General features: G+C 44.4%; 1 protein-coding gene across 1 annotated transcript in view; it reads right to left on the bottom strand.

Moving 5' to 3' along the window:
- The window catches only part of KANSL1 (KAT8 regulatory NSL complex subunit 1), a 1,694,895-nt gene extending 1,682,460 nt beyond the window's left edge, over positions 1–12,435 (bottom strand). Inside the window, exon 1 of the mRNA XM_085650272.1 lies at positions 12,367–12,435. The gene's annotated coding sequence lies outside the window, so the exon portion shown is untranslated. The remainder of the gene's footprint in view (positions 1–12,366) is intronic.
- Between the last annotated feature and the right edge of the window lie 6,431 nt (positions 12,436–18,866).

Here is an 18,866-nt window from a genome sequence, read left to right as displayed (position 1 = left end):
TACTGTCACCTGACCTTTATTTTTTTGTTTTAGGAAAAGTTGTGTTGCTGTTGTACATTTTGTACCTGTGTTGTGTTGTAAAGCTTGGTATAAAACTTTCCACTACACAAACTAAACCGATTTGCATTGCCAATGCTAGTTTTCATGTATTTTTATTTTTTTTTTCTTTTTTTTTTATTTTTTTTGGTCCTCATAAGCCTCTTTATTGGGAAGATAAAGCAAACGATCTTCCTCTTTTGCACATTTCGATGGGTAACTGACGCCTCTGCCCTTTTTATGCTTTTTGCATTACGCAAAACGGGTATGTATGTGTAAAAAAAAAAAAAAAAAGACATATACCATAATCCCGAATGCTTAGCGAGGCTGGTAGGCATAATCATAGGACCATTTGAAAGAATTATCTCTTATTATTTAAGTTATTACACCATTCAGTAAAGGGGAGCCAAAAATGTACATTTCTTGTGCTCTTTCCATCTAGAGTAACTATATACTTAATAGACTGTAGCAGGTTATCCATATTTGGGGAGAGAGGGGACACCCATAATTTACAGATTTCTCTTCGGGCAAGCAGTGCAATGTAAAAAATAAGTCTCGCCTGATCTTTAGTAGATTTTACTTCAGGCTCCAATTGCCCAAATATGACAAATAAGACGCTTACCTTAACTTGCAGCTTAAGCATTATGGATAACATCTCAGTCACTTCATTCCAATAGGTTTGCAGCTCTACACATTCTAAAAACATGTGGACGTCATCTGCCTTCGTTTTATCACATTTTGGACAAGGAACTTCTCCTCTTCCCCCAAACTTTGACAACTTCAAAGGTGACCAATATGCTCTATGGATGGAAAAGAGATGGTTTCTTCTCAGGTGCGCAGGCTTAACTGATTTAAAAAGCATAGCCATAGATACTTGCCAGTATTTTTCCAGCGATGATTCCGGCAAGTATTTTCCCCACAACTCCATTGGAAGCGTAAAATCTCCATCTTCAGCTTCCACCAGTAACCAGTAGATCAACGCCACCTCCTTTTTTCGACGTAGTTGCAGCTGAAGTTGAAACTCTAACTCATTCTGTTCCCCTATTTTTGTTCGTGGATCAGCGAACCAACTCTGAATTTGCATGTATTTAAATCTGGAGAGACTATAATTTGTAATCTGACTACAACTCTCCCAAGAGATAAGTCTTCCATCCATTATTAGCTGGTCCCATTGTCTAAGACCACCTTGTGATAGGGGCTTGGCCAAGCTATCTTTAGTCCACTCTGGGGAGCCGGGACTGTCCCAAATAGGGGCTAAAAGACTGTAGTAAGGAATTTTCAAGGTTCTTCTCACGTTGTACCAAGTCTCTGCAAGCCCTCTCAAGATCTTCAACCTAACCTTTTTAAAGAATTTGGGGTCGGCATATTTAAAGATGAAACCTTCCTTCCCACCTGGTTCTAGGTTTGCTATGGTATACCACAAACCACCTGCAATTAAGGTATTAGGTACGTTAAAGAGATACTTGCCATTCTTCAAGAGAAAAGCCCAAGAGTAAAAGAGGAGATCTGGTAAAGCAATTCCTCCTTTCTCCAGCCTTCTTCGTAGCTTCTTCCAAGCTATTCTTGGTCCTTTACTTGCCCATATAAAAGAACTTAAGTCTCCTTGTAAATTCTTGAGCCAAAGCGTTTTAAAAGGTAGAGGTATTGCATCAAATAGAAAAGTAAGCTTTGGGAGAATTACCATTTTGATCAAGTTACATCTTCCGAAGATTGTTAATTGAAGGTGGGACCAAGATTTTAAAAGTTTAACAATTTCCTTCCGAACTTTGTCAAAATTAAGCTTTGCTATCTTATCAATGTCTTGTGGTATCATTACTCCCAAATATCTTATCTCGTCCTTCCCATGTGTCTCCTCTATATTCCAGGTCATAACTTCGGATTTTTCTTCATTAACCTCATAACCTGAGGCCATCCCAAAATCCGTTGTTAAGGCCATTAAACGCGGCCAGGTTTCCCTAATGTTTGAAGAGAGGATCACTACATCATCTGCATAAAACCCCAGTTTTTTCTCCCAACCAGCACACCTAAAAGGCTGAATTTCTAGATCATCTCTGATCTTCCTTGCCAGAGGCTCTATATATAAGTTGAAAAGCAAGGGCGATAGAGGGCACCCCTGCCTCGTTCCTCTTGAGATCTTTACTGGTTGAGACAAGGAGCCATTAATTAGAATTCGAGCCTGAGGAGCTTGATATAGACCAGCCAAAGCGTTGCTAAAATGTATACCTAAGTTCAGGGATGTAGTCACTTCCATCAGATATATCCAATTTACCCTGTCGAAAGCTTTGGTAGCATCTAAGGCCACCAGGGCTAAAGGCAGATTGTACGTAGATGCTAGGTCGATCGAGGCAATGAGTGAGAAGGTCAAGTCTTTCAAAAACCTCCCCCGAGTAAAGCCTTTTTGATCATCATGAGTTAAATCCACCATCAGCCCGTTTAACCTATCCGCCAGAATCTTCGTATATATCTTATAGTCACTGTTCAATAGGGAGATGGGACGATACGAGTCACATTTTTTTGAACATTTTCCGGGTTTCAATATTAGGGCTATCGTGGCTTCCATCCAGGAGGCTGGCATGACCTTATGTTCAATGTACAGATCATTAAACATTTTAGTTAAGATGGGAGCTAAGGTATCCGCCAAGATTTTATACACCTCTTGTGGGATGCCATCTGGCCCTGGAGCCTTCCCCTTCTTTAAATGTGCCATTATATTCCCCACTTCCTGAACTTTTATTTTACCATTTAGAAGATCCGCTTTTTCCCTTGGCAAGGAATTATCCATACCTGATCTTACCCATTTACTAAGGGTATCTTTAGATGGCTTAAGGTCTTCCTGATATACTTTATTGAAGTGATTATGGAAAGCTTGCTTAATCCCTTCACTGTCCTCAACTAGCCTGCCTGTTTGTACACAAATGATTCCCTCAACCCTATTTCTCAGTTGTTCTTTCTTTGCTTTCCAAGCTAGGAGTTTCCCACACCCTTCACTATATTCAAAATGTGCCATTTGACTAGCTTCCCATCTCTTTCTTACCCTTTCTTGAATTATCATGGACACATTAGCCTTCTGTTGTAGCAGTTCTTGGAGCATACTAATTCTCATCTGCTCGTCTATGCCAGGGTTTCTTAATTCTTTTTCTAGAGAACGGATCTTTTTCTCCTGCGTTGTTACTTCTTTATAATAATTTCTCCTTTTCTCAGCCCCCAAGGCCCCTAGCCTCCCCCTCAAAAACGCCTTATAAGCATCCCAAGTAATACCAGGGGCCGCTGATCCCCAGTTGATCTCAAAAAACTCTTCTGTTTCTTTTTTTAAAGTTTGTATCACCTCCTCCTCCAGTAAAATTGTGCGGTCTAAGGTCCATCTAGATTGAACCATAACCTCCCTGATCTCTAGTGTGAGCATTACTGCTGAGTGGTCTGACAAATGGGCACCTATATGCTCAATCTGCTGTACCTCATCTTTGATCTTACAATCCACCAAAAAGAAATCTATTCTGGACTGGTGTCTATACTTTTTGTTAAAGAAAGTGAAGTCCTTTTTCTCACCCGCTTTCCATCTCCAAATATCAAGCAAACCTAGATGTTCCATAATTTGTTTGATTAATCTAAACATATTAGGGTTGGTCAAAGCTTTACTACATATAGACCTATCTAATATTTTGTTCAACACTACATTAAAGTCGCCAGCCAGAATAATTGGATCAGATGAGTCTAGAAGCCTCTCCCAAAGATCTTGCAAGGGTATCACATCATCATGGTTTGGCCCATAATATCCTGCTATTGTATATAGTCTAGTTAAGATCTTAACTCTAGCAACTACCCATCTGCCTGCTTTATCCGATAAGAAGGAGTCTAAACTGAGTTGAGCCCCTTGCTTCAAAAGAATCACCACTCCTTTGGTCACTGCTGTTTGTGCTGTACATGCAAACTGTGCCACCCATTTCACAGTCTTAAACAACTCCACTGCCTCTTTCTCGGTTAGGTGCGTTTCCTGAAGTATAATAATATGGGCTGGAGAATCTTTCAGATACTGAAGTATTCTCGTCCTCCTACTTCTTACCCGTAGACCATTTACATTCCAGGACATTATTTTTATGTTACCAGCTTTCTTACTACCCATCTTCTAGTGCAATCCAATATTCCAATTTTATGAAACATTTAAAAGAGGTTGTAAAGGACTTATTTTTTTGAATTTTTTCCCCCTGCCCCCCACCCTGTGTATTCCCCTCCCATAGAGAACCCCCACCCCATATCCACAACGACCAGTTGGTCATCTGGATTTTCCCCCAGAGCGTGTATTACCCAAATTTGAAAAAGAGTATTTTCCATGTCATAGGAAGACCCTTATGAAGAGAGAGAAGGAGGAAGCTCCAGATTCTTATAGTGCTTTTTTTATTTATTTATATTTTTTTTTCTTTACCTCCCTCATTGTTTTACAGCTCCACCCTTGAGAAAAAAAGCTATTACCTTCCCTTCCTTTCCTACTCTCCCTCTCTTTTCATCTTTTCATCACCATTCTTTCCCTTATGACTTGTGTATATATTTACTGGCCTAACCATGGAAAAAAAAAAAAACGTTTTTTTTTAATTTTTATTTTTATTTTTTAGACACTTGAAAGTCATTTAAGAACTCGTCTACTTTTTCAGCAGAGTGGAAGATAAGCATTTTATTATTGATCATCACTTTTAAATAAGCAGGGAATCTTAACTGAACCACCGCTCCCAGACGTCTCAATTGATCCATCCTTTTACCTAACTCCCATTGCCTGTTTGAGGTAGCAGCTGAAACATCCGAACGGAATTCATACTTTTCTCCGTTTACTTCTACTGATTTCACGCTCAGTGCTTTAGAAAGTATTTTCTCCTTTAGGGAGAATGTTAAAAAGTTGACCAAAATTTTCCTAGGTTTTGTCCTATTTGTGTTTAACCTGAACGGGTCTCTATGTACACGCTGGATATCCTTACTTATTTCGTCTTCAGACTCATCCAGCTGTAGTTCTTTCTTGATCAAGCGTACTACAAAGGTTTTTATATCCTCCCCCTCTCTACCTTCAGGGACCTTTAGAAGTTTTATGTTATTTCTCCTCTGAAAGTTTTCCAACCTCTCAACCCTCTCCAAGTACTCACCCTCAGAGGATTTTAACTTCATAATCTCAGTTGCATTTAAGCCTACTTGCTCCCTCATCTCCTTTACTTCCCCCTCCAACTGGGTCGTTCTGCTGCTGAGATCGTCTATCTTTTTTTCCAAGTTATCGCAAGCTTGTCTTATCTCTTTCTGGTTCTCTTCTGACGTCTTGAATCTAGATCTCATCTCCGCTGTGAGGGCTTTTAACAGCCCACTCAGCGTCGACTCCTCACTTAATGCCCCTCCTGACGCTCCTAGGGCTTCTAGGTCCTGAACCTGATCTTTGGGAGTTAATGGTTGCTGTATCTTATTTTGAGGCACATGGGACTTCTGGGCGCTCATAGTTGTATCCTCCTCAAGAGGAGACTCTGCCAGGATTTGGTATCTGTTAGGGGAGATATTTTCACTCCAGTCGCTGATCTCTATAGGCAATTTATTATTTTCTGAGCTCTTCTTCTTTCCTACTGTCTTTTCACCTCTATCTCCCTTCTCTCCCTCCATTCTGCTCTCTGCTAGAAAAACTGTTTGAGGTATAGTTTTAAAAAAATTAAACAAAAGAAGCTTCCCTTTTGTATTTACTTAATATATGCCGATAGTCAGTTTAGATATTATATATTGTGAACCCGAGACCTAGAATCTACAGACCATTACACTTCAAGTATCTAATATAATAGTATTTATTAAAAAAAAATTCTCAAATTTATTTAAAATTATTACAGTCAATGTCACTATAAGTTTAACAATCAACATTAATACATAGAATTCATATAATTATCAATCATAAAAACACATATTCAACAAAAATAATCACAGTTACATACAATTAAAATGAACACTCAATAGATCATTTGAATTAACTAAGCATAACAAAATTACAGTAATAGAAAACAACAACAAATATAATTTGTGTCCTCTTGTCGACGCGTTTCGGTGCAATATCTAATATGTAACACCTTCTTCAGGACCAACACATTAAACAGCTCACAATACCGATTAAAAACAATCTATAAAAAAGGAGGATAGATACAATTAGTGTTCATGGTACTGTCTCATTCTCTTTCGTTCACAATATTATATTATATTCATAGGTATCTCATATGGCCCATACAGTAATTTCTATTATGGACCACTTTTAGAATAAGGAGAAGGGACCTATGTTATGACGTAACTCTCATTGGAGGGAATAAATAAATGTCCACCCACAGAATATAAAGGGGGTGTTTCAATCACGCCGTCATGGTATACGGGGGTCTAATGAACAGTGTATACTCCTTCATTTGATATTACACTCTCTGCTCATAAATGAAGAATTTTAAAGAATTTTTGAATAGAAAGGCCCATTTTGGGATCAATTCAGTGATTGTACTTACACTGAAATGGGACTTCAACTCCAAAAACAAGGACGACCATAGGAGAGTGTATCAATTCACTGCATGCCTATACAGCAAGACAAACATATAGTCTGAATTCTGGTCATAGTTAAATAACTATCCAGGTATTAAGCTGTGGTCATTTAGTTTCTATTTGTATTAATGGGGAGTACGCTTACCCAGGTTGTTACTCAAGCGATTAAGTAAGACGACTCTTCAGTACTTGTGCTTGTGCTATTTAATTCTTTGTTCAACAGGCTATTTTAAAATACAGAAATTGTAGGTATTAATCCACTCTGTATGTTGATTTTAGCAATATTTTAAAACCAAGACTCTTAATGGAACTCACCATTTGAACTTTAGTTGAGTTTCATATAATTATTCATTCTTCTTTAAAACTCAGTGTGTTGCGTTTTTTCCTTTTTGTGTGTCGCAATCACTATGGTTCTTGGCTTTCAATTAAATTCAAGCTCAGGCCAGTATCTAAAGTTAGAAACGAAAATACGTACTCTCAGGTTATGTAACCCTAATATTTTAAACATTCAAATCAGTTAATTCAGTACTTTATTTCACTAAACTGCGCAACTATTTTATCATTACCATAGATTTTATTAACCCCGATGTGCGTTCTAAAATCTTCTTTAAATTCAGCACACCACAACAAAACCACTGACAGGCACAGATCTGTCCAACCCCTTTTCCGTGCGCCCTATTCCGTGGTTTACTCTAACATTAGTGCGTGGTTCTCCAATCCTTAATTTTAACTGCTTAGAATTGCGTTTTTTTTAAAAAACGCAATTCTAAGCAGTTAAAATTGGGAAACCGGTTTTGGTAATAATTACTAATAGTATCACACATAACATCTCTGTAGGTGTGTTGGACCCGGCCTCGTAGAATGGCCCTCCGTGCCCCCGCACCACCGAAACCTGGTACCTACAGCCCAAGCCCCCGGCCCGGCCGAACCTCCCCACCAGGACACCCGCACCGACCCGGACATCTCCGTCCCTGGCCTCTCCCCTTTCGGCCACCCCGGGCCCGCGTGCCCACTTCATCCACCTTTCTGTTTCTGCCGGCACCATAGTGATTGCGACACACAAAAAGGAAAAAACGCAACACACTGAGTTTTAAAGAAGAATGAATAATTATATGAAACTCAACTAAAGTTCAAATGGTGAGTTCCATTAAGAGTCTTGGTTTTAAAATATTGCTAAAATCAACATACAGAGTGGATTAATACCTACAATTTCTGTATTTTAAAATAGCCTGTTGAACAAAGAATTAAATAGCACAAGCACAAGTACTGAAGAGTCGTCTTACTTAATCGCTTGAGTAACAACCTGGGTAAGCGTACTCCCCATTAATACAAATAGAAACTAAATGACCACAGCTTAATACCTGGATAGTTATTTAACTATGACCAGAATTCAGACTATATGTTTGTCTTGCTGTATAGGCATGCAGTGAATTGATACACTCTCCTATGGTCGTCCTTGTTTTTGGAGTTGAAGTCCCATTTCAGTGTAAGTACAATCACTGAATTGATCCCAAAATGGGCCTTTCTATTCAAAAATTCTTTAAAATTCTTCATTTATGAGCAGAGAGTGTAATATCAAATGAAGGAGTATACACTGTTCATTAGACCCCCGTATACCATGACGGCGTGATTGAAACACCCCCTTTATATTCTGTGGGTGGACATTTATTTATTCCCTCCAATGAGAGTTACGTCATAACATAGGTCCCTTCTCCTTATTCTAAAAGTGGTCCATAATAGAAATTACTGTATGGGCCATATGAGATACCTATGAATATAATATAATATTGTGAACGAAAGAGAATGAGACAGTACCATGAACACTAATTGTATCTATCCTCCTTTTTTATAGATTGTTTTTAATCGGTATTGTGAGCTGTTTAATGTGTTGGTCCTGAAGAAGGTGTTACATATTAGATATTGCACCGAAACGCGTCGACAAGAGGACACAAATTATATTTGTTGTTGTTTTCTATTACTGTAATTTTGTTATGCTTAGTTAATTCAAATGATCTATTGAGTGTTCATTTTAATTGTATGTAACTGTGATTATTTTTGTTGAATATGTGTTTTTATGATTGATAATTATATGAATTCTATGTATTAATGTTGATTGTTAAACTTATAGTGACATTGACTGTAATAATTTTAAATAAATTTGAGAATTTTTTTTTTTAATAAATACTATTATATTAGATACTTGAAGTGTAATGGTCTGTAGATTCTAGGTCTCGGGTTCACAATATATAATATCTAAACTGACTATCGGCATATATTAAGTAAATACAAAAGGGAAGCTTCTTTTGTTTAATCTTACATACCCGGTCCCTTTTGGTACACCTGGGAAACTCTCTCCTTTTTGTCCATAGTTTTAAAAAAAGCCTTTAAGGAGGGAGCAACCCTTAAATCCTGCCTAGATTTTCCCTTTTGGGTGGTAATCTTCCTTTCTTTTATATTTTTCTTCGTTTTATTTTTGCCCTCCTCCCTCTCCACTTTTTCACCTCCCGGTGTTGATTTTTCTTCGTCTCCCTTACCCCCTCTCTCCCTCTTAATCTTTCTTAAGAGATATCGTGGCTGTAAATGTAAGCATATGGGCGGGATAGGAGGAGATATCTCACGTAGATTACTTAGTACAGGGCTAAAATTACATGAAATCCCACTTTCACAAAGTGCCTCTTGCAGCTGGCCTTTATACACATCAGCCAACTCACCCGAATTACCGTCGATTGTATCCAAAACCGCCTCGGCATTCTTTGCATTCTTTGCAGCACCTCTCCCCGGCAGACCCTCCAGCCCACTGGCTCCGTGACCCCCCTTCCCCCGGAAGGAGATTCTAGCTGCCGCTCCTCTTCCCCTCCGGAGCTCCAGGGCCGCCCTCCTCCACGGCCGCTCCGATGCCTTCACTGCCCCTTCCACCCCGATATCGAAGCGCCAAACACCGGGACTTAGGAGACCTCGCTGCACAAACGAGACCCGGTGAGAGTTTGGAAAAAAAAAAACGGAGAAAAGTACGAGATATCTTTTAACTAAATCCAAAGGATTAGAGCCAGAAGATGGTATATATGGGTCTCTGCATCGCTCTGCTTGCTATTTTAACCTACTACGACATGGGAAACATAGCTATCCTCGTTACGCTCCGGCGGCTCCTCCGCGACCTGCTAAGCGCTGGCCGCCATGTTCTCCCCGCCAGCCTGCCCGCTAGTTTTCATGTATGATGAGAATGAAAGAGTGAACACTCACCAAGTATGCAAGCAGAGCTTACTTGTAGTTTTGCATGTGAAACCAACAGTATTTGAACTGGACTAAAAGTCTGTACAATTTGAAAAAAATAGCTAACATGCGGCTCTGTGTTAGGTATAACACATTTTTTGAAAGGACAGATCACAACAGCCAATTAGCCTATGCTTGGACTAGCGAGTAACTAAAAACACAGTACCTTTTGTGAATAATTTAGAAGTTATACAATATACATGCCCTTCACCTACTGACTCACTTTTGGCCGGCAGAGACCTCCAAGATCTTGCTGTACCTCCTCCACCCCAGGAACTAGGTCTCGCTCCTCAGCACTATGCTAAAGCTCAAGGACTAGGAAATTAGGCGGAATTGGGGCAATGGCAGAAACAAACGGTCAGTCACAATATTAATAGAAGGGACCAATCTTAGAACAATACTGGAACAATGCTGCTCTTGACGGCAAAACATTTCTTCACCATCCACAATTTTTTTTTTTTTTTACAATCCACGTTTTTCTCTGCTGCCGACTTCTGCTCTCTCGTCTGCCACATGATCTCTTATCACTAGTGGGGTGCATTATCATTATATTTATCCTCTAATATTGCTTGAATTTTCATGAACTCTCTTTTTGTAATTACTTGCTTCTATATAGGCCTTCCCTTTTTCACCACACGTAGGTCAAGTTTCAAACCAACTCGTTACCAATGTTACAATCGGAAAAAAGTCACTTGAAGGTAAGTTCAAGAAAAGTGATTCAGTATAAAGCAGATCATCCCACAGGACCTGTCTCCATTCCTCAGATCCTACTCCTCTGAAACTTCCACAAGCATCCAGTCCTCAATGGAAACCTCACACACAGATAATATATCATTCAAATGACACCAAGAATGCAGACAACTGCACTACATACTAGTCAGGAAAGAGCAGCTATGCTTTCCTAGCTGCATTGGCTCACACCAGAGGCCCTGACTAAGTAACCTTTAATGAATGGATGAATGTGTATTTACGTAGAATACCCAGCCAATAAACATAATGTGTGTGCGATATGCTATGTCGATTTGTATAGCGCACTAATCACCCCAGATTATATCTAGCGCACTAATCACCCCACAGGGTATCGAGGCGCTTGGGCAAGGTGTGTGGTCCCATGGTGCTTATATGAAAAGCCAGGTCTACAGCTTCTTGCGGAACTCAAAAGAGAGGAGGAAGCTCTGATGTGTTGAGTGAGGTTGCTTCATGTCTTAGGTGAAATGTAGGAGAATGAGCAACCTCCAGTTTTACATTTGCGGATACGGGAGTGTGCGAGAGTGAGGGTAGTATCTGGCAGGTTGGTATTGTATGCTGGTGCATCCTGGTGCATCCTGCCATCCCATCACTCCCCAGGGTTGGACTGGGATTACAAATCTGCCCGGGCACGCTAAAAAAAAGTGGCCCTCATTTGCATATTGTCTTTCCGCAAAACACTGCTTTGGCAAAATTTTATTTTAAAAAAGGGGTGGGAGGGTAAAAAAAGGCATGGATTCGTTTACACTGGTGAAACACACCTGAAAACAAGTGAGGCCACTTCTGCTCAGTCCCCCTGCCCCTGCTCAATATGCATACATTAATGGGCCAGCCCAGCGAGAGAAAGGGGGTGACACCTCTGCCCTGTTGGTAAAAGGGAGGTAAAAGACGCTCATCTACTTCCAGAAAAGTCACTCAGGCACCCACTGGGCAGCTGGCGCATCTGAACAATGCAGAAACCACCCAAATCGGGGCCCCAACCTGCTCAAAAAGCAGCCCACAGCTTGAACTGGGCATTGCCCTTGAGCCAGCGTTACCAATCCGACCCTGTCCCTCCCTCGGTTTTGCAAATCCCATTCCATCCAATGTGAAACGCAGGCGCGCAACACCCACTGGTCTCACCGGGCTTCAGCCCCCCCATCCCCCGACCTGTGAGTCAGCCAGGGCTGAGACAGCTTCGCGGGCTGGCGACTGTCTAATTGCAGCCGCACCCGAGTACTTCACAGGTCTTTTAAAGACCATTTACTTGTTATGGATACAGGTACCAGCCCTAGTACCACAGCGTCTCGGACCGGGGCTGGAGGTACTGTCGAGGAGGCGCTTCCAACCCGGATTGCTGTAGCTCTAGCTGAAACAGATAATGCTACCCCTAACACGAACTATAACATCGGAACTAAGGATAACAGCCCCCTACGAGCATCTACCCACAGCTTGCTCCTGATACTTGCACAATTGTCACTATTGCCTCATGTAACGTAACGTTTGATTTTGTAACATGCTCACTTGTAATTTTTCTCCTTATGTATAATTACTGCTCCTATTGTGAAGCGCTCTGACACCTTCGGGTAAAGTCCGCGCTATATAAAAACGCATTAAATAAATAAATAAATATTGCTGGTTTCACTTCTTGGATGCTGCCCATCCAACACCCGGCAATCAACACACTCATGGATGATGCTTCCACCACCCCCGTGTCCTGAGCACCCTTCTCCTATTACTTAGATGTTGGTCCTTTAACGAGTGCCCTGTACAATGCTACCTAAGGTAAACCTGCCCGCTACTTACACACAAGCCGTCCGTAAATTCCCGTTGTCCGTTATTGATCTTTTCAATAATAATTGATTTGTTTAGTACTTCCGGTTCGCGTCATGGCCAATCCCATGGCTGAAAATATTCTGAGAGTGGGAGGGACTCGAAATGTAGACGATGACCTAGGATTGGAGCATTGTGGGCACCTCAGCCAATCTTAATGAGTCGTGCGAAATTCCGACGTGCTTATTAGCTGTGGCATGCCTCTGAGGAGCAGAGACAGTATCTGTCTATCGCTTCTCGGTCTTTTGGCTCCGATCAAGTGTAGTTCACTTGGTGGTCCCTAGAGGGAGATCGGTCAGCTGGGATGTAATCATTGCACTTTGTGTGGCAATGAAACTCTCGAGCACGATGAAGGAAAGGTGACGGTAACGTCAACGGTTTTTTAGTAGCTGGACGGCTGGGCGGCTCACTGTGAAGTGGGCTGACTGTCAGACTGGCTGGATGGTGATTTTTTATGTAGGTCGGTGGGTTTGGCTGGACTGCTGTGCAGGTCAGCCAGGACTCACGGCCAGGCTGACGACCTCCGTGGAACGGCGGGCCCGAACTGCATGGCTGGAAGGCTAAGTCGACCCCCTGTCTGGCAAACCCCTCCTAGGTCCGACCAGCGCAAGGCTGACCGGCTAATGGCTGACTGCGGATTGGTTCCCCGCAGTTCGGCTGGGCTGGTTGGCTGCTGGAGGGAGGGCAGAGCTGGACAGACCGGGGAGGCTGAAAAGATAAGCCATGCCTAGTACCCCCTGGGCTAGTACGCCGAGTGAGTTGGCCGGGACGGGAGACTAGGCTGGCCGGTGTGGCAGACTGGCTCGACCGGCCGACTGAGGGCTAGACGGGTAGATCCGAAAAAAAAAAAAAAAAAAAGTCTGTCGCGTATTACTATAGCTGTCAGGTGCGCTTGTGAGTGGACGTGAGCGTGACCAGGCAGGCAAGTGGCATAAAACGGGTCAGGCACGGCTCCCATTCCACAATTTAGCCATAAACTGAGAAGTGGTCGCGGCCGCGAGAGTCCCTGCTGCCGCCACTTCCATATTAAAGTTTGGGTGGGTAAAGTGATGGTACGGCGGTAATAGCAGCCATCTTGCCAACTTTCTTAGAGTGCCAGGATCTTGTTCCCAGGTTGAAGTTAGCTTCTGTTTCTGCCGGCAGCCTAGTCGCAGGTTGATATTAAAATCTTAATAGGCCAGTTTCATTTTCGCAGTCAGTATTTTATATAAAGCACATTCTAGTGATTGTATCTTAATTAACCGAACCTATTTCGTAGGCCATCTAAGTGTTTTAATTACCACACAACACTGTCTGATCTTAATGATCTTGGGGAGAGGATGCGCTGTCACGGCTAGACTGCCGACTTTGGAGCTGGGAAACCAATGTTCGAGCTTCGGGGTCGACTCCACATCCTATGATTCTGGGCAAAACACTTATTCTACCCATGCCTACCCAAAACAAGCATTGGCATAGCCAATAGGTCTCGCTTTTGGGACCTTTTAAGTGTTTAGCCATGCAACACTTGATGTTGTTTAATCAAGGATATTGTGCTGGATAACTAAACACTTATAATGTCCCAAAGGCGAGACCTATCGGCTATGCATTGGGGGGCCTTATAAGTGTTTAGGTAGAGCTATTGATTTTGCCAATGTTTCTAAGCTGTGCAGTAGAGAAGTAGAGTACAAGACAAGATAAAAGCATCTCTGCGGTCATTCATTTAAGACACCAAGGATGGCAACAAATACAACACTCTGCACCAACCGTGCACACCTCAATGGTGTAGGTCCGCACCTGCGAAAATAGGCCCCAAAACGTTATACGAAAAACTATATAAATGCTACACACTACAATACTAATGTGTCCAGATTCAAATGTGGCAAAGACTATACCCTCACACAAACTTCCTTCGCGCTGACCTTTAGTCCCCAAGTGCCTGCGTGCTTGCTGGCCTGTTTGCACTGGATTCCTGCGTGCTTGCTGGTCTGTGTGCACTGGATGCATGTGTGCTTGCTGACCTGTGTGCACTGATGCCTGCGTGCTTGCTGGCCTGTGTGCACTCATGCCTGCGTGCTTGCTGGCCTGTGTACACTGATGCCTGCGTGCTTGCGGGCCTGTGTGCACTCATGCCTGCGTGCATGCGGGCCTGTGTGCACTCATGCCTGCGTGCTTGCGGGCCTGTGTGCACTCATGCCTGCTAGCTGATTGGCCTGTGTCCTTGGACGTTTGTCTGATAGACTTCTTGAAATCGGGTGCGCTTGTCCTTGCGCATTCTCAGTGCGTCCATGTGTCTGTCCTCTGGACCTGGTGTGAGGGGTCTGGCACTCAGGGAGGGGTCCGACAGCCAGCCAGCCCCTGTTGCCCATGGTCCTGCCAGGCTCCACAAAGACCCCTTGTGTGCCAGTGGCCCTGCCTCGCACACAGGGCCACTTGTGCCCAGGTATACAGACTCTACCTGAAGACAGAGTGCACAGGCCTGGCATGGGGCCTCGACTCAAAGGGGTCTTGTATAGGAACTCCCATGGGAGGGCAGGCCGAGGGAAGGGAGAGAGAGTGTGGAGGGCAGGCTGAGGAGAGAGTGGGACGGTGGAGGGCAGGCCGAGGAGAAGGATGGGCAAGCTGAGCAGGAGGATGGGCAGGCCGAGGAAAGAGCAGGGGGGATGGGCAGGCCGAGGAAAGAGCAGGGGGGATGGGCGGGCCAAGAAGAGGTGGGCAGGCCGTGGAAAGAGCAGGAGGGTAGGCAGGCCGTAGAGAGAGGTGGAGGGTGGGCAGGCCAAGAAGAGAGGTGGAGGGTGAGCAGGCCGAGGAGAGAGGGTGGACAGGCCGAGGAGAGAGGTGGAGGGTGGGCAGGCCGAGGAGAGAGGGTGGGCAGGCCGAGGAAAAAGGGTGAGCAAGCGAGGAGAGAGGGTGGGCAGGCCGAGGAGAGAGGGTGGGCAGGCCAAGGAGAGAGGGTGGGCAGGCTGAGGAGAGAGGGTGGGCAGGCCGAGGAGAGAGCAGGAGGGTGGGCAGGACGTGGAGAGAGCAGGAGAGTGGGTAGGCCGTGGAGTGAGCAGGGGGATGGGCAGCCCGTTGAGAGAGGTGGGTAGGCCGAGGAGAGAGCAGGAGGGGTGGGCAGGTCGAGCAAAGAGCAGGAGGATGGACAGGCCAAGAAGAGAAGTGAACAAGCCAAGAAGAGAAGTGGACAGGCCGAGGAGAGAGGGTGAGCAGGCCGAGGAGAGAGGGTGAGCAGGCCGAGGAGAGAGGGTGAGCAGGCCGTGGAGAGATGGTGAGCAGGCTGAGGAGAGAGGGTGAGCAGGCCAATGAGAGAGGGTGAGCAGGCCGTGGAGAGAGGGTGAGCAGGCCGTGGAGAGAGGGTGAGCAAGCCGTGGAGAGAGGGTGAGCAGGCCATGGAGAGAGGGTAGGCCGTGAGAGAGCAGGAGGGTGGGCAGACCGTGGAGAGAGGTGGAGAGTGAGAGAAGGCTGTGAGGAGACAGCAAGGCAGCATGCTTAGGAGGGAACAGAAGGCAGGCCAGGCCGAGAAGAGCACATAAGGGGCAGGCATGGGACAGGAAATACAGTCATAGGAGCTGGGCCGCCAAGGCCAAAACACCTGAAACTGCTTGTCCATTTGCTACTGAAAAGGGCAAGTACCGACAAACATGCATTAAAATGAGAAATCACAGGCCCTGGGCACCACAGGATGCTGGAGGGAGAGTGGGGGGAGCGAGGGTCTGCGGTGTCTTACCCGGATGCTGTCAGTGCCTCGGTTGTCGTCCACATGCCCCGATTAAAGAAGCATTGGCTGCGCGGCCGTGAAAGTGAAACTGATCAAGATCACGATCACGCGGCCGCGTCAGTTTCACAGTTTCCAGGAGCTGTTGTAAAAGTGCCTCTGAATGGGCAACACATTTTTACATGGTGCCTGGGAGAGAGGAGTTGTAGCAGAGCTGCACAATGAAGCTTTAGAATCACTGCTACTTGTTAATGTTTGTGCCACCCACCTGAACAGAGACAACCCTAAACCAGAAGGCGACCGGCATTATAGCCTTTAGGGAAGCCTGCATTATCTAGCTTATATCAGTGCTTAGTGAAAGATCAGTGTGCCCCAGCCAGAACAGCGTGGAGGAGTAGCAAAATACAGAGACAGAGAGAGGAAATTAAAGACACGAGACAGAGGTTGAGCAAGGCACAATGGAATGAGATTGATGAGAGGACTATGAAGTAAATAGAACATTAAAATATGAATTGAAGAGACAGCAAGGTATGCGTGACACAGTATTGTCAAGACATTTGTAATCTTCGCTGTTTTAACATCTTCGAAATCGGACCCACGGTCTTGTGTGTTAATTCATGTCCCCCTTTGAGCCTATGGATGTTCACGCACGGCCGTGAAAATACTGGCTCACTGAGAACAGCAAAGCGGCCGTGAAAGTGAAAGTGATCGTGATCAAGCGCGGCGAGCTATGCGCTTAATGAGCATGACGAGGAAAGCCATATGGTGCCTCTGCTCGTAAGCGCGTGCCCGCGCACATGCACGCAAGCTGTAGGCCGGCCATGGTAGCATTTTTTGAAGCCCTTATTAAAAGTCTCGCCAGACCAGCGCATGCGCTGGGTCAGGCGAGACCTAAAAATGAATGTGTCCTTGTGTAACTAACCGGAGCTCATGTGAAGTGCTCCAATACCTTCGGGTCGAGTTCGCGCTATATAAAAATCTGGCCTCTCTACCCTGCCCCCTTTTCACGTTCTCCACTTGTGTTTTTAGCTCTCTTCTGCCTCTAAAACTCAAAATGGCGGCTGGGGGGTGCGCGCACCGTGCGCGCACCCCGCGATTTTTTGAAAAAAAATAAAATGATTTTTTCACCCTTAGGGGTCCTTCAGGGACCCCCTGACAAAGGCTAGGGGGTCAGGAACTCTCTACCCTGCCCCCTTTTCACGTTCTCCACCTTTCTTTTTCACTGTCACACATAAAATGGCGTCCGACACTTCCTGATTTTGACCGATTGGAATGTTGACTGACATCTAACCACCAATCAGAATTACGCTCGCGGACATTTGGTGCGCGCCCCGTGCGAGCACCGTTCACGCACGGTGCGCGCATATAGATATTTATGTACTTTTAACTGCAATTTTCTCAGGAACTACTGAACAGATTGACACCATATATGCAAAAGGCACATGCCTGACCTGAGGACTACCTCTTTGCCAAATTTCAAGTAATTCCGTTCAGCCGTTCGGGCTGTACCTTCGACTAAAGGTCCTATGGGAAAATGCATGGGGAAAACGCGTTTTGGGACCCCCCTTTTTTCTCAGCCCCCGCTTGACGAATCACCCCGAGACTTTCAGGGTAGGAGCTGAGCGGAGCGCCCCATTAGTTTTGAAAATTTCACAAAGATAAGTCAACCGGCGCCAAAGTTATTCAAAATAGAATTTTCAGATTTCCTATGGGAACTCGGTCGTAACTATAACTATCTACTGGTGACCACCAGTAGATAATATATGTGTGTGTATATATATATATATATATATATATATATATATATATATATGAACAAAGTCCTGACCCTCCAATGTCACAGAGGGATTCTGGAACAGGTACGGACCACAATTTTGTTGAATGCCCAGAAAATACACCACAAGCGGTATATATATATATTACCTACTGGCGGTCGCCAGTAGATAGTTATAGTTAGGACCTAGTTGCCATAGGAAAAGCGTTTTTTGTTTTCCCAATAACTTTGGCGCCATGTGACGAATCTTCGTAAAATTTTCAAAACTAGTGGGGCGCTCCGGTCAGCTCCTGGCTTGAAAGTTTCGGGGTGATTCTTCAAGCGGGGGCCGAGAAAAAAGGGGGGTCCCAAAACGCGTTTTCCCCATGTTATTTTCAATAGGAAACTTTAGAAAAAGCTACAGCCAGAACTGCTGAACGGAATTGCAACAAATTTGGCAAAAGGTAGCCCTTGGTTCAGAAAGATTCCTTTTTGTTAAATGGTGTAAATCTTTTCAGTAGTTCCTGAGAAATTAGAAAAAGAAAAAATATCGATATCTAGGGTAGCGGTGGGTTCCCGAACCCTCCCGACCACCAGCTTCATTCTAATTGGCTGCCAATACTCCAAACCAGGAAGTGTTGGCAGCCATCTTGTGACTTGGTAGAACCGAGCCTCAAGAAAACAGTGAAACAAAGATAAAAAACAAGAAAAGGGGGCAGGGTAGAAACACCCTGACCCCCTAGGCCTACTCAGGGGGTCCCACAAGTACCCCCAGGGCCAAAAAAAGCATTTTTAAAAATATAATTTCGGCGGTATTCGCGCTGGGGTCATGAATCCCGACGAAATTATAAAAAGAAAAAATGAAGCGCAGGCTCCCATGCTTTATTTAAATGAGGACCCCGGGTGGGCAGGTTCTGGGGGCATTGCCCAATTTATAATTTATAATTGCGGGTGACCGCGGGGCCCCCGCAGCCTGGGGACCGCCACCTCCCTGGGGTATATTTTTTATTAATGTGTGGGGAGGCCTCC

The sequence above is a fragment of the Triturus cristatus genome, chromosome 1_1 (genome assembly GCF_964204655.1).
Source record: "Triturus cristatus chromosome 1_1, aTriCri1.1, whole genome shotgun sequence".
Lineage (NCBI taxonomy): Eukaryota > Metazoa > Chordata > Amphibia > Caudata > Salamandridae > Triturus > Triturus cristatus.
Note: the sequence above shows the minus strand (reverse complement) of the source record. Positions and strands in the feature narration are given on the sequence as shown.